We start from the raw sequence: 16,625 nt of genomic DNA on the forward strand, positions 1-16,625 counted from the left end.
GTGCAAAAAGTATGTCACAATTTGAAATGCCTCTGGCTGACAGTGATGGCTCTGACATATTTGTCATACCTCTCAACCTCAGAGCAAGAAATCTGGATAAAGCCATAAGTAGAAGTGGGACAAAGCACCAAAAATAAGGACAATTTTTAAATATTGCTCTTATAAACTTAGAAAGATAATAGAATAGTAGGTCCTGCATTAGCATGAATTTTCTGAATGGGTATGAAATCTGAAATTCAAATGTCTTTCATTATTTTCTAACTTCGATCTTTAATAATTTGCCACTAATTTGCCAGAAAACCACAATTTTATGAAAAACGGACCAAAAATATGATGCAAAAATATAAAACAACCACACAATACAGCTGGAAACCTGTCAAATAAGGGACACTTTTTTAATATTAGTACTCTTAAGTTGAGCAGCTGACAAAATAAGAAAATCTACATGCATTTCTGAAATAAAAATAATCTATAACTCTGATCATTACAATTATTTATTAATTGTAAACCCTGCACATTTTCTTCCAAAATTGCCATTTTGTGGCAGGATTATTAGGGGAAGAGCAACATTTTGAGCCAAAATCGGGGACAGTTGAGAGGTTTGGATATGCCTAATTCTATAAAGCAATTTACTTGTGCATACCTCTCAACCTCTTAACGCAGGGAATCTGGACAAGGCCAAATATATTAGGGAAACATACAAACAGTACAAACAGTACTTAAAATTGCTCTTGTATAAACTTAGACAGTTGATAGTATAACAGGTCTTGCTTTAGCATGCATTTTTCTTAAAGGTACGAAGTCTGAAACTCAAAGTATATCATTATTTAGTGACTTCATTCCTGAATGATTTGCCTGAAAACCACAAATTTTATGAGAAACAAACCAAAAATAAGAAGCAAAAATCTATTAATTCTGTGAAAATCTGGACAGTTGAGAGGTATAGTTCAGCCAGGGCTGTCTTTCAGTTTGCTGCCCTTCCCCCCTCATAAAATCATGGTCAAATGGGGCCTCCCCCATGCAGCCATTCCAATGTCCCATTACTTGGCTATTTTGCCCCATTTACCATAAAAACTGTAATGTGCATACTGCTTTAGTTCTATGATGATTTGGATTCATTTAAAAGTTTTATTTTACATTTTACAGCACACACACTAATAGACATCTGCTAAACAAAGCAATGCAGTCTCACAATGAAAATAGACTTAGCATTAAAACTTATCTGCCCTTGAAACTCGCATTCAGTGAAACAGCATTGAAACACACAAAGAAATTGCATCTAGCCAGTGTCAGATAAAGATTAACTTTGGGCTGTTTTCAAATCATAGGCCTCTTGCACACGAAACATATATGTGTTCTTTGATATACCTTCCTAATTGTATTAAATTATATTTCTTCTATAATACGGTACAGTTGTTAGAGGGCATTTTGAACATTTTTTTCCAATAAACAATGAAACAAAATGCATGCACCAATAATGACAAAACTGCCCAGTTCAGAACATTTCCAGCATAAAAGTCTGCTCAGACTACTACAATCCACCAGTATCAGTAAATATGCACAATCTCTGCAAAAGTAAAAGTCATCTAAATAATTCCACATTAAAGATATCTGTAACTAATGAAGATGTTGCTGCTAGCTAACAACTTTATATTTCATTGTTTCATCTACAAGTAAAGTGCCTGTTGCCCTTGAGGAATAAATTGCTGATGTTACATTGAAAAGAATGATAAGCTAGTAATATTGCAATAGGGAATGGATGGCAAAATGATAACATGTTCATAGTTACTAGGTATCTCCGACAAGGAGGACATTCTCAGGCCTGCAGCATCCACCCCCTTTAAAAGTACAGCACAGTACAGTATCAGCAATGCATCTACATACTGTGGGAGTAGAATCCACAGCCTCCTGCATCAAAAGCAAGTCCACTACCTGTTGTGCTATTAATAATGCAAGCATACTCAGCATAAGCAGCACTAAACTTCTCTTCTCCTGAAGAACTTTGCAGCACAAGAAATCTGCAAAAAGCCAAAATTTGTTGTGGGGGGAAACAAAAGCCCAAAAACTATGAACACATTTTAAATATTGCTTGCATAATCTTGGAAAGTTGCTAGAATAAAATGCTGTGTTGCCACCATGCATTTCACTGACAGATTTTGGACCCAGGACCCTGTGTACTACAGTCAGAGAAACATACCATTATTCCAAATTGGCTGTTTCTTGAAAGACATGAAGACTGAAACTTAAATGGCTATGATTTAGTGAATTCAGTTCTCACCATAGCTCTCAACCTTTTAGCACAAAACACCTGGACAAAGCCAATAATGGGGAATACAGCACCAAAAATAGGGACACATTTCAAATATTGATTTTTTTAAATTTAGAAAATTGCTAAAATAAAAGGTTTTCTGTTACCATGTACTTTCTGAAGAATATGAAGACTGAAATTCAAACTCTTCTAATTATTTAGTGAATTCAATATTCAGAAAACCACAGATTTTATGAGGAACAGAACAGAACAAAAATATGATGCAAAAATCTGACTAGCTTTTACAAGTGCTGGTGGGTAGGGAATTCAGGATCATATTACCTGCAACCAAGATACAGGGTTTGAGCCTGAGTTATTTTCTAGCCACCAGGTATACTTTCTGAGTTTCTCTTTAGCCACCAGGTATATTTAACTGGGGCAGTTTACACACATGCGCACACACACACACACACACACACACACACACACACACACACACACACACACACACACACACACACACACACACACACACTCACACACAGTACCTGAGTTTGGAGTCCATCCCAGCTTTGTTTGAATTTCCAGCAGCAGCTTCAAAGTCCCAGCCCCTGCACGAGAGCAAGTTATACACCCTACATTTGAATACAAATCCTTTCCATGAGAACAAGCTATCCAGCCTGCAGATGTTGCAGTCTCATCCCCTTCAGTCTATGTAGTTGTAACCACATAGACTTCTGGGCATCTCTGTAGTCTGATGCCTTCTTCCTAATCTGGACTGGTTAAACAGCAGTCCGGATTCCTGAAAGCATGAGTGGAGTTCTGGGAACACTGTGCACGCATCTGCGGAGTTCTTGAACTCGCTATCATTTTTTTAAATTTTGTTTTTCTTTTCTTTTTACAGCTGGGGGACTGCAGCTCTGTGGTCTAATAGCACGAGTCACCCCTGGCTAGCTGAAGGATGGCCATTGTTAAGTAAAATGATGTGTTTTTTCCTACTTGTTGACAAGGTAGCCTCAACTCTCCCCTTTCAAGAGTGACCTGGGAGCACCATCTGGTTAAGTGGTTAAAGTCAAATGCTAGTAATTGGACCCTGTACTCTTGACACAGAAAGCAGCTTTAATCCAATACAGTAACTGCAAGTTGCATCTGAAATTATTCAGTACCTAATAAGAATTCTATTCCTATTTGGTTTGGGTTTATGAATATTCTGACTGTTGTTGCAGCAATCGCATAAACATTTGCATGCTAGGATGCTTCCACTTTAGAAACTGGATATACATGGGGAAAGCTTATCTGAAGGTTATAAATCTTCAATTAAGTTTGATTTCTTAGAAAAGAATCCATCTTCCTATGCAACTGATTTTCTTTGGCTTTCTTCTGTGAATAGGATTCTGTTAAAGGCATTGCAAAAAGTAAATATACATAAGAAAAGCTATACAATTGTCTAGTTGTGAGGGCCTTGAGGAAACTAACTGCTTATTTTTCAGTCTGATGTTGGGGATAGACTTTGGTCTGCATGTACTAGGATGTTAGAGCTCAGTGGAGTTCCCTATCACTACCTTTGAAATTCTGGAAAATGGTTATTGATGGTGTGGTTGGCAAAGTTTTTCTGCTGGTAACTTAATGCATTGTTCTGCATTATGATTGTGTCCGAGATGAAAGTCTGTGTTGTAGCATTTTATAAGCTTGCAGTCATCAGCAAATTTGGTCAACCACACTTCTGGGATATAGACTTAAATATCTGTAAAATAAATGCCAAACAGAAGAGAACCCAGAACGCATTCCTGTGGCACCCTACTAGTATATATATATATATATATATATATATATATATATATATATATATATATATATATATATATATATATATATATTCATTCAGAGAAAGCACCAGCTTGAGATAGCCAATTTGCAATCCAGTAGAGAATTTAGGAGGTTATATTAAGTTTTGTTACAATAATGCCAGCATTATAATGTCAAATGCCTTGATCAGGTCAAGATAAACATAGTGTATGGAGGGCCCACTACCTGCAGCATCTGTAACCTTTTCAAAGAAGTGCCACTGGGACTGACAAATAAGATGACTGATGGACTGATTTCTGGTCAGATTTAAACAAGGTTGAAGAGGTATGGCATGAGGTATAGGCTTAGGCTAGTCTGGTAAGGACAAGGCCATCAATATTAGAGCCTCTAGCTGGTAGTTTTAACTAAAACTATGTTTAGAAATATAAAATGTGAACATTGGCGCAAGATGATTGTTTGTCCTGCTAGAACTGCCAAAGCAACTGCTGTTGATGTTATACGCTGAGCTCATGTGCAAAAATAGGAAAAGGAGATTGTGGATGGATGGATAAAGGGTATGACAGAAGGGTCTTTTTCTTTCTCTGGAATAGATGACATCTGTTGATGTTAGACACAGAAGGCTAGGATGGATGAATTGTCTTTGAACTGGATGCAGGTGTTAACATACAAGAGTGATGGTGAAGTACATTGTTTTATCACAGGCTTGCTATCTGATGCTATATTCATCAAACAACAGACACAAACAACAGTAACAATAGCTCTCTTAATAGGATGATGTGGGGAGTTTTACAATTTGAGTTTTCAATGTTAATGGTCAATTGTTATTTAGATTTGTTTTGTGGGAGTAGCAGAGAAGAATAATGGAATTTATCCAATTTTTCAGAACAACAGGTACAGTTTATTTATAATGTATTTTATAAAGGAGTTCTTATTGAGGCAACAGAAGTAATTGTTCCAGTACTGTGGTATTTGCCTTTTCTCCATGACTCTGTGACCATGGAGTTAGTATACTCAATTAAACTAAATGCAGACCACCAGAACTTCCACCTGCTACCTTAGATGTCAATCATCATTCCATCCCTTGAAATCCATCAATGTTACTCTTCCAGTCATAACTTTTCACTTATTGTGCATAAGCTTTGGAAGTCACTACCTTCCAGAGTGTAAGATTTTACATGTACCTTTCATTTTGTGCTGGAAAAAAATCAGAAAGGAAGCTAAGTGCACCTGCTCCTTGAATATACAGTAATTAGCTGCTGAGGCACTGTTTTAATATTATCAAATCCAGCTATCACATTTTCTTCCTAGGACAGAACTTTTTTGCTTTAGCCATTTAAACCATTTTGCTGCACTTTGCTGATCTCCTTTTCATAATACCAGACTCTCATACTTCCTATTCTTGCCTCCTCTTCCTCTTTTCTTAGTTATATTGTGGTGCTGTGAACACCTTCTTACAGACAGCTACATTTAAATTCATGGGATCCCTGTGAACTTCAAAGCAATTAAGTGTTGTGGCCATGTATGCCTTTACACTATGTAATCCCCTTTTCTTAAGGATAGCAAGGCCAGTCAAGCCCTGGCTGAATTTATGGGCACCCATCCAATCATCAAGGTCCTGTTTGAAGGACAATAGTCTGTATACTGAACAGAATGGCTGACAAATTCAGCAACTACTTTTCAAACACCAGTTTTCAGAATACCAAACAGTGTATCTTCAGATTGCAACATAAAATTCTGGATGAAAAAATCCATTCTCCAATAACAGCTGAAAACATCAGAAAAGCAATACAAGATCAGGTACCTGCTATACTATTATTTACAAAAGTGAAGAGTTGAACCCAATACCATAGACGATCTTTAACAGCTTACTAAAGACTGTAACAGTTCCTACTGCTTGAAAACATTCTAACATTACACCAGTACAGATGAACGGTACTATGCAAAAGCTGAAGAATTGTAGACCTGTCAGTCTTACTTTGATACTTATAAAATGGGTTCAGGCACCTAGGCAGTGAGACATTTCCCTGTGGTAAATTTGACTGGGGACACATGGCTGAAGTGACATTCAGCTACAGAGAAATATGGCTGTTTGCAAATTCCCTGTGGGCAAAGAGGAGCACACACTGCCATACTCACAGCTTTAATAACCAAATTACTACCATGGCTGAAATAAAAATCAGTAGCAGAAGCATATAGCCGTTGCAGAATCACTGTAGATATAGTAAAGCACACTGCACCATGACTATAGCTTTAATAACTAATATTGGGCAGAAGAAGTTATGTGCACTGTGCTTGGTACTGGTTCAGGCACCTAGGCAGCGAGAGATTTCCCTGTGGTACATTTGACTGGGGACACATAGCTGAAGTGACATTCAGCTGCAGAGAAATATTGCTGTTTGCAAATTCCCCATGGGCAAAGAGAAGCACACACTGCCATGCTCACAGCTTTAATAACCAAATGTACAGGGGGAAAACATTGTCCATAGTCCCCAAGTGAACATGAGACAGCAAGCAATATGGTAGGCATCAGCAGCAGGCTGGCCAGAGGGCATGTCAGTGGCAGTAAAAATGCAGTGCACAATGGGCAGTGCTTTTATAACTGGAGTGTGTGGACCACTACCCCCTTCACAGTGTCTAGGGAACATTACCTAAAATGTGTACTGGAGCATAAATGTGACTACAGTAGCCTGCAAGATTTCCTGCATGCTGTAGCACACTTCTACATGTTGTAGTTACATAAGCATGTGCTGTACACTGGGCACAACACTCATTACTTCTTCTGCCACCATGCATTTGGTTATTAAAGCTGTTAGTATGGCAGTGTGTGCTTCTCTTTGCCCACAGGGAATTTGCAAACAGCCATAATTCTCTGCAGCTGAATGTCACTTCAGCCATGTGTCCCCAGTCAAATGTACCGCAGGGAAATGTCTCGCTGCCTAGGTGCCTGAACCCGCTTGGTACACATCACATGTTTATGTAACCACAACACAAATACAAAGAAGTGTGCTATAGCATAAAGGAAACCCCACATGTTTTTGAAGTCACAATTATATTCCAGTATGTGTTTTAGGCAATGTTCCCTAGACACTGTAAAGAGGGTAACGGACCACACACACATTTAATAAAGGCACTGCCCTTTGCACACTGCATTTTCACTGCCACTGACATGGCCACTGTGCATCCTGCTGCTGATGCCTGCCATACTGCCTGCTGTCTCTGGGTACCATGGGGGCCATGCTCATTATTTTTCCCCCTGTGTAGTTGATGACTGTGCACATGGTGCTGCATGTTTTTCTATGCTAGCAGTATATCTGAGACAGCCATATGTCTCTGCCACTAAATTTTTTTTCAGCCATGTGTCCCCAACTTAAAGTACTGCAGGAAAATGTTTCACCACCTAGTAGCCTAAACCACATAAAATATTATTTTCCAAGACGACATTTTGGATGAAGTACAAGAATATAAAGGCCAAAGGTGTACAATTACTTCAAAATATATATTTGACAAATATGTAACTGATGACAAAAGTAAAGTTATGAAACAGTAAAGTCGGATAATGAAGAACATGTTATTAAGGAATGATAAGAATTTGGTAAACTTGTACAAAGCATTTATACACCCAGTTATGGATTATAACAACATCTATCATACATATTCAACTGGCCGACTGAAAAAAATGTCAGTCTGTCCAAAAGAGATTTACGAAAATAGTTCATCAGTAAAGTAACTGAACTATTCTAAAATATACATCTTAAATTATAGAGGTAAATATAGATTCTACAGAGGTAAACTATTTTTAACATAGAAATCTTTGAAGAATGAGTTTATGTATTTAAATTTGTAAACTGGGGAAGAGCTGTGACCACAAATGACCAGTTTCAGTAGAGGAAAGCATTAAGGTTTGACATATATTGCAAAAATGTATAAAATCATACAGTTATTGAAAATATACAGGAATTCTACACAATAAAAGATATAGACACATACACACACACACACACACACACACACACACACACACACACACACACACACACACACACACACACACACACATGTGCGCGCGCATGTGTGTGTGTTATATGTGTATATCTATCTATATTATATATATATATATATATATATATATATATATATATATATATATGGGTCTACTACCGTAGATCGAAATTACATTATTTTGAAATACGATAGTAGTATCCCACTAACGCAAAAGTGCACCTTCGCGAAAGTCACTATGACGAATGAAGGGTTAGGGCTTGGGTAATGGATAGTGGATATCTAGTAGGGCTATCCACTATCCTTAACCCAAGCCCTAACCCTAAGGTCTGTGACTACCGCACCACAGTGCAGGAAATTGTATTTCCTCCACCGAGCAGTAGTTACCGACCTATTTCCTGTACTGTGGTGCAGTAGTCACGGACCTTAGGGTTAGGGCTTGGGTTAAGGATAATGGATAGTCCTACTAGCTATCCACTATCCTTAGCCCAAGCCGTAACCCAAAGGTCCGTCACTACCGCACCACAGTGCAGGAAATGTCCCGTTCGACTTAGTGACTTTCGCAAAAGTGCACTTTTGTTGAAGTGCACTTTCGCGTTAGTGGGACACTACTATCATATTTCAAAATAGTGTAATTGCGATCTACGGTAGTAGACCTATATATATATATATATATATATATATATATATATATATATATATATATATATATATATATAGATATATATATATATATATATATATATATATATATATACATATATATATATATATATATAAATACAGACACTCACACACACACACACATGGATTCTGCACAGAGACAGGTAAACAGATTTATGAAATATGCACTGCATTGTATTGTTACATGCAGTTATAGACAAATATATCTTTTAACAGAGGGTTATATACATGATTGAGACTGCTTATAATACAGAGTTTAAGCAATTTATCAAAGTTTTAAGTAGAGTGGGGTTAAAGCAGGGGGCATAAGCAAGGTATCAGCAAGCAGGAGTTTATGGCTTAATTACGTTTTGTGATTCGGTCTTCATCAGGTATGGCATTTGAGAAATTAAATTGGCATTTTGCCATTTTCAGGAGGCACATTTTCACTTGAAAATGGAATTATGGGTAAGAGGATATGATTTTTAAGTGAGGCTGGAATGAATTCCCAGATGCCTTTCTAGTAGAGAGAAGCAGCAGTTTGTGCATTAGAATTTAGTTTGAGGGACCTGCGATGATGATGCAGAATGGTCAAGATTTCTAAGGTTATAAGTTGTGGAGTCTCATTTTAGTCTGGAAGCTGGTGGAAAGAAATTTTGTTTTGTAGTAATCTGAAGAGCTGTGATCTGAGAAAGAGGTCTGCCCTCTGTTAGAAATGAAGCCATTCTGCTTTTTTTACTGTTTTTCAAAAGTCTTTGGCTTTTGATAACTGTTTGATGATCTTGTATATTTTCTGATGACTGTTTGAATAAAAGTATGATTTCATTGTGAGACATATACTACTAAGGGAAGATGAAATTCAAGTTTGGATAGTAAAATCCCATTTCTTCTTGTGATTCTGGAGGGTTTTGAGAGCTAATGGGAGATATTGTCAGCCCAGAAATGCAGTGGATTTATTCTCTTTCTTATGTTGTCTAAGGGTACGTAGAAGCTGAGAGAAGGAGCTAGTCAGAGTCCGAGATATGGGAATGAGCCAGCGTTTTCAATAGTGGCATTGTTATGCTCAGTGATTTGTAGTCCGATAGCTTTTGTTTTATCACAAAGAGCATTTTTTATTTATTTTGGATGAATTAAGTAGAGGTTTATTGCTATTCATCCAGTGAAGCAGGTGGAGAAAGTATTACTGAAGTTGCTTTGGTACATTTGTAAGGGATTTATTTGAGTTGTACAATATCATATTATCACCTTAGATAAAGAGTGGGAGGTGAGGTAGCTCCAGGGTTGGATTGCTAATACATATTGAAAAAAATGAGTGGGGCAAAAATAGAAGTTAACATGAGCATCATTACATTTAGAAATCAGATTCATCACTGAATTTCGAAATATAATAATTTAGTGCACAAACACAATAATATTAATTTCAGTGTATCACATAATAAAACTAAATTAAGGGGACCTTATCTGACCCAGATCATTCCATATATGTGTGGAATAAAATCCCAAATCAAGTATTTATTTGTAATGATTTGAATTATTTAAGAAAAAAATCTCGATATCTGGGCAGGCAAAAGGACATTTGATCCCTGTCTTCGGGAATTAGTGCTCACTAATGACCTTTGGGACAGAATGCTGGATTAACAAACCGATGAACTTAAAAGCTACTGATCAAATCTGTTTTATTGAGTTTTATCAACATATTTAGCTAAAGCTTATGTATTATAGTAGGCATTCTAGAGAGGGAGAGAGGGAGAGAGAGAGAGGGAGAGAGAGATGATGATTAAAAATATTAAGATTTTTTTTTGTAGCCCGAGTGGCCAGATTAGATTCCATAAAATGAGGCTATTGTACTGATGGGAGGAGAAGGGATCAACTTGCAGATAAAGTCTGTATAAGTATTCTTTTTACTCTCACACTTTCTCTTTGTAGAAAGATTATGGACCAGATTCATTAATGGCTACACTAAGTATACACAATCTGTGTTCAAGAACATTCCTAACACATTTTTTATGGTTTGTACTAACTCAGAAAGATCACACTAAGTGTACACTCTTTGTGGTGACCTTTACAACCCCCCTCGATATTTATAGTTGTAAGAAAATCAGTAGGAAAACTAAAATTAGGAGGAAGAAGATGTGAGTTATGCCTGTGTTGTCTCTTCACTCAGAACAGTGTACACTTAGTGTAGGCATTAATGAATCCCAGGCTATGTTCAAAGGCATGCAATAGTTTATTTGAAACTTTGAAAAGTAAATATATGTATTTTAGGAGTATTATGAGATACTGGGGAATGACTTCTGAAGGAGGGTAGAGGGTCTGGGAATGGAAGCACAGATAGATGTTCATAAGAGAAGACTGAATGTGATAGCATGAATGTGGGATTTTGTATGACATTTATCCAGTAGATGACTAATTGGTTAAAGGGCAGATAATATCTAACCAGAAATATGAAAGAACATATTTGATGTTAAAGTCCAGTGGTGAAAAGCCTTAGTCCCTTGTCTTGAGAGCATTAGCTTATAAAAGGTTTGGCATGTCTCTGGAGGTACATTTAAAGCAGAAGGAGATCACCAGACTGAACGAAAATGTTATTGCATATGAATATTATGACAGTATTTGAACAACATGTGCTAGAGATTGCAATATGGAGTAAAACCTTTTGTTCAGATTGTGCTATATAAGAGGAGGACTGCAGGAGTCAGTGTTACATAACAAATGATGGAATAATGATGAAATATGTCGGGAGCTATGTAGGAACCTTAAATATGACAAGATAATTTTTTATTAAATTTTTTATGGAATGATTGGTATCTTCTTACATTTTATATAACTGACAAACTTTTTGATTGTTTAGAATTCTTATGGTATAATGTCTTGAAATACAGTTTGGACAGAGTTATATTTGTATTATGGTATTTCAGGTATGGTCCTTGTTATAAAGAGCTGACTCCTCAAAACCCTATTTAATTGAGTTTGACCTTCTTCAGGTTCAAACTCTGAGGAGGTTTATATTATTTGGAGATGGATTCTTCCCACAACACTGGGTTGGAGGTCTATGCAAAGAAATACCATTTGCGCAGTGGAACAAATCCACTATTTCAGTGAAAACTGATGCACTTTTTAATATGTGCTGTGAAGTCTTTAACATCTCCCTCTGCTACCACCAACTCAGACTAGCAGGCAGTTTTTGATTTCCACCAGGGGATGTTCTTGCACCAAGGGAGAGGCATACCTCTCCCTAGGAAGGAGAACTGATGTCAGGCTGCTTAATCCTTTCATCCTTGTTTGGATCTCAGGCACTTCGACCATATTAAAGACTTGGCTCAAAATAAAGCATTTTTACATCATAACACATCCCAAATTGCTGCTTGCAGTGAAAATTGTTAGACCATGCCAATGGGAGGAATATATTTTGCTACATAGAGGATTATGATCATGTTGCTGTTCATAACTCGCTTTGAGATTAAAGCTCAACAGGTGAATATTGGCATTCATGTCAATAACATATAATAAGTGGTTATGATCAGTGAGATTATCATAATTCTTTGTAGTGCATGGAACTTTATCTGCTCCATGTACTGCTAGTTGCAGGGGAAAAAAATTGTTGTGTTTTCCCGGCTTTCAAAGCCATAATTCAGTTTCCCTATTACTCTAGCATGTCCAAAGGTCAGTCAATGGTTTCCTTTCCAGTCCAGCTGGTGAATCTGGGAATTTTGAGGCAATGTTACAACTGTCTCATGTACACGGACAACCCTCTCCTCCTCCAAACAGGTTCAAATATATGTGAGAGATGCAACTATTTAGCCAAACTGGAGGCTGAGCTCTCTCATCTCAAAACTGGTGTAACCAGTCAGGAGGAGAAGGTAACCTCACACAACACAATTCCAGTATCACATAGTCCCACCACATCAGCGAACCAAACACATAAATACACAAAAACATACTCGGAGGCTCTAAATAAAAATCTACCTAAGCAACAGAGACCTCCAAAGCAGACATCCAAGCAAACGCTACCTCAAAACAAAACACACACAACACATAACCCACAAAGTCAGTGTGCCAAGCAGCCACAGCCCTTAAGGCTGAATAACACACCTGATACTCTTGTTATAGGTGACTCTATTGTCAGACACACTGATGTCCCACTCACCAGGCTGAATAAAGAGAAGGTCACAGTGAGCTGCCTGTCGGGCGCTAGGATCCGCCACATAACGCAAGCACTCAGGTCACTCCAAAGCAAATACAAATATGACTCAGTCATTGTACATGCTGGTGTGAATGACCTGAGATGTACCTCCCTGGACCACATGAAAAGAGACATAGAGGAGCTCTCTGATCATGTAGCCCAGGCTGGTATGACCCTGACCTTGAGCAGCATCTTACCCTCACCTAGAATGATGCCACAGTACAAAGACAAAATGATCAATTTTAACAATTGGCTAAAATTTTAGTGTCATTCAAAGGGGATCCAGTGTCTGTCAGCCTGGGATGACATGCTCGACAAGCCACGTTGCTTCGCTAGGGACAGCTTGCACCTGTCACCACTGGGCTTTCGGATATTGGCAAAGGCTCTTGCCACCCCCATAGTGCCTTTTTTAGGCAAGGCTCAAAAGTCAAACCTACCCCCATAGACAGCACAAGGAACAAGAAACTAAGGGTAATGCTGCTAAACGCCAGAAGTCTTAACCTCAAGATGCACGCACTCGAAGCTCTCCTCAGTATGGAGAACATCGATATCTGTGCAGTGACAGAAACCTGGTTCAAGGCTCCAGAGAGCACCCCAGCACTACCAGGCTATACCTCATATCATGCTTTTCGGCCCCAAAACCCGGACCGAACCACAAAAGGAGGGGGAGTTTCCATATTTATCAAGGATATCCACACCTCCAGGTTAGTGGCATTGCATGAAGTATCGGAGACCATCCATGTGCAACTAACAGTGGGCAAGACTGCTTTTCAGTTTATAGCATCCTATAGACCACCCTCTCAAAGTCAGGAATCCCATTCGTCTTTCCTGAAAACATTGGAGAACATGAAGATCTCTCCGAACACCATTATATTGGGCGACTTCAACTACCCAAACATTGACTGGAAGCACTACTCAAGCCCCAGCACCTTAGCCCAAAGATTCCTGGAAATTATAAACTCAAATGCTATGGAACAACTAGTCACCACTCCCACAAGAGGGGACAACATACTAGACCTGATCATTACCAACATGGGGACTCTATGCTCCACACCAGAAGTATATCCCTCATTGGTAAGATCAGACCATAAATTAATTTCACTGGATGTCCACATCCCGACCCCACCCCCAGCCGAGAAAACCACAGTGAAAAACTTCTCAAAAGCGAACTTCTCACTTCTCAAAACCGAAGTGGAATCCTTCAAGGCCCCAGGGCCAGTGGAAACTACAGCCCAAACTGCAAAATCCTATATAAATGCATTATACGGACATCTCCAGGAATGCATGGATCATGCTATCTCAAACAAAACCAAGACCCAATCATCCAAAGGCAGGCGTCCAGTCTGGTGGACCCCTGCCATAAATAAACTGTACAACAGAAGGAGGAAGCTACTACATGATAGAGCAAAATCCCTAATAGGGAAGGCATCTCTGATCAGTACTAGCAAAAAATTACAATCCCTCATAAAATCCTCCAAGGCCAGCTTCGAGAGAAAAATTGCACAGGACACCAAAGACAATCATAAGGCTTTTTTCAGTTATGTTAGAAACCTGGGATGCAACTCCCAGGCTTGTTCTGAGTTGATTCTAAATGACAAAAAATACACTGAACCCACAGACATCGCCAATATCCTGGCAGACAGGTTCAGTGCAAACTTCTCCACCCCCTCTCCCCCAAAAGAGCAAATATCTATCCCGGCAGAGGGCTGCCTCCCAAACATCTCAGATGCTCAGGTGAAGGCTGCCCTCTCCAAAGCAAAAAACACTGCTTCCATGGGACCAGATGGCGTCCCAGGTTGCGTCCCACATGAACTACAAGAGGAACTAATCCCTCAAATAAAACAGCTATACAATCTCAGCCTCACTACAGGATATGTGCCCACAGAATGGCATACAGCAACAGTGGTCCCACTCCACAAAGGTGGAGCATCTACGGACCCTGGAAACTATCGCCCCATAAGCCTGACTAGCTTAGTCTGCAAGGCTATGAAGAGGATCATCATGGAGCTCATAGACAAAGACATTGGGGACCTACAGACACTAGATCCTGCCCAGTTCGGCTTTATCAAGGGCAGATCCTGCCTTTTGAACCTGGTTGACTTCTTTGAAACAGTCACCAAAGCCATAGATGAAGGGAAGGTAGTCCACACAGCCTATCTGGACCTTGCAAAGGTATTTGACACAATACCCCACTCGGGCATCATAGATAAGCTATCCAGCTTAAATATAAACCCCTATGTCACAAGATGGGTCGCAAACTGGCTCAAAGACAGAACCCACAGAGTGAGAGTTGCTGGAGCCATGTCAGACTTAAAACCGGTCACAAGTGGCGTCCCACAGGGTTCTGTCCTGGGACCACTCTTGTTCGGTATATACTTTTCCGAGGTACAGGCAAATGTGGGAGGACTATGGCTCACCAAGTTTGCAGACGACTGCAAACTGGGCGCCATAATCAACTCTCCAGCTGACACAAACATCCTTCAAAAAGGTCTCACAGAGACAGATAACTGGTGCCAGCGCCATGATTTAAAGCTAAATGCCAAAAAATGTATAGTCATACCCTTTGGCAAAAACAATGTGCCCACAAATTACCACATAGGCGGAAACCCATTAAGTACAGAGAAAGTTATTAGGGACCTGGGGACCCAAGTTGATAGCAATCTCTCCTTTGAAAACCACATTGCCAAAGTGGTTAGAAAGACCTTCTACATAGCCCACCTCATCACGAAGGGTTTCACATCTAGATCAAGAGAGGTAATCATGCCCCTTTATTCATCCCTCATCAGGCCCATCATAGAATACAATGCCCCTTTTGGGATGTACCTTACTCGACACCTGCAGCAATTAGAAAGACCCCAAAAGTATCTCACCAAGAGGATCAAGGGTCTCAAACAGATGACATATACTGCTCGGTTAAAAAAAGTCCAGCTCTACTCAGTTGCATACCGCCTACTTCGAGGCGATCTATGCCTGACATACAAAGCTATGTCAAATCCAGAATTAATGGACATGCTCCACCTCAGTAAATCTAAATCCCTTAGAGCCACATGCTCGAGGGACTTGAACCTCAGCACAGAAATAAATAGAACTTGCTGGAGGGACAGGTTCATAACCCAGAGGCTCCCTTCGCTCTGGAATAGAATTCCAGTTCATGTGAGGCAGAGCACCTTACTGAATCTCTTCAAGAAGAATCTCGATAAGTGGATGGGGGATTGTAGGTTTGTCCCAGGGATTACTCCCGTGTCACTATTAGACAGAGGCACAGTAAACTAAACCTTTAAAAAGGGTACAGTATACTCAAATCAAGGGGTGGCGTAAGCCATACAGAATCAGGATAGGCTTATAATTGCCCCAGGGCAGATAGCCTAGTATGAACCTATGAACCTATGAACCTATAAAACACTTAGTGAGCACTGTTAGGTAGTATAATGCAGCCCATTATATTTATACTTATCTCCATACCTCTCAACTGTCTAGATTTTTGCAGGACATCATATTGAGTTTCAGCGTTCGCATTCTTCAGATTTTGCAGGCAAGCACACATCCTGTCATTCTACCAACTCTAATTTTTTTTTTTTTTTACAGGATGTTAGAAACCTGTCTATATTATAACATCGAAGTCTAAAAACATTGAATGTTATAATATCAACCCCATTTAATCGAAACACCAGAAAACAGAACAGTCAGAATAGCGAATTTTTTCCCAGGGAAAAAATTTGCTGTTCC

This window comes from Protopterus annectens, chromosome 8.part0 (genome assembly GCF_019279795.1).
Source record: "Protopterus annectens isolate FY-2018-M chromosome 8.part0, PAN1.0, whole genome shotgun sequence".
In the NCBI taxonomy this organism is placed as follows: Eukaryota; Metazoa; Chordata; order Ceratodontiformes; family Protopteridae; genus Protopterus; species Protopterus annectens.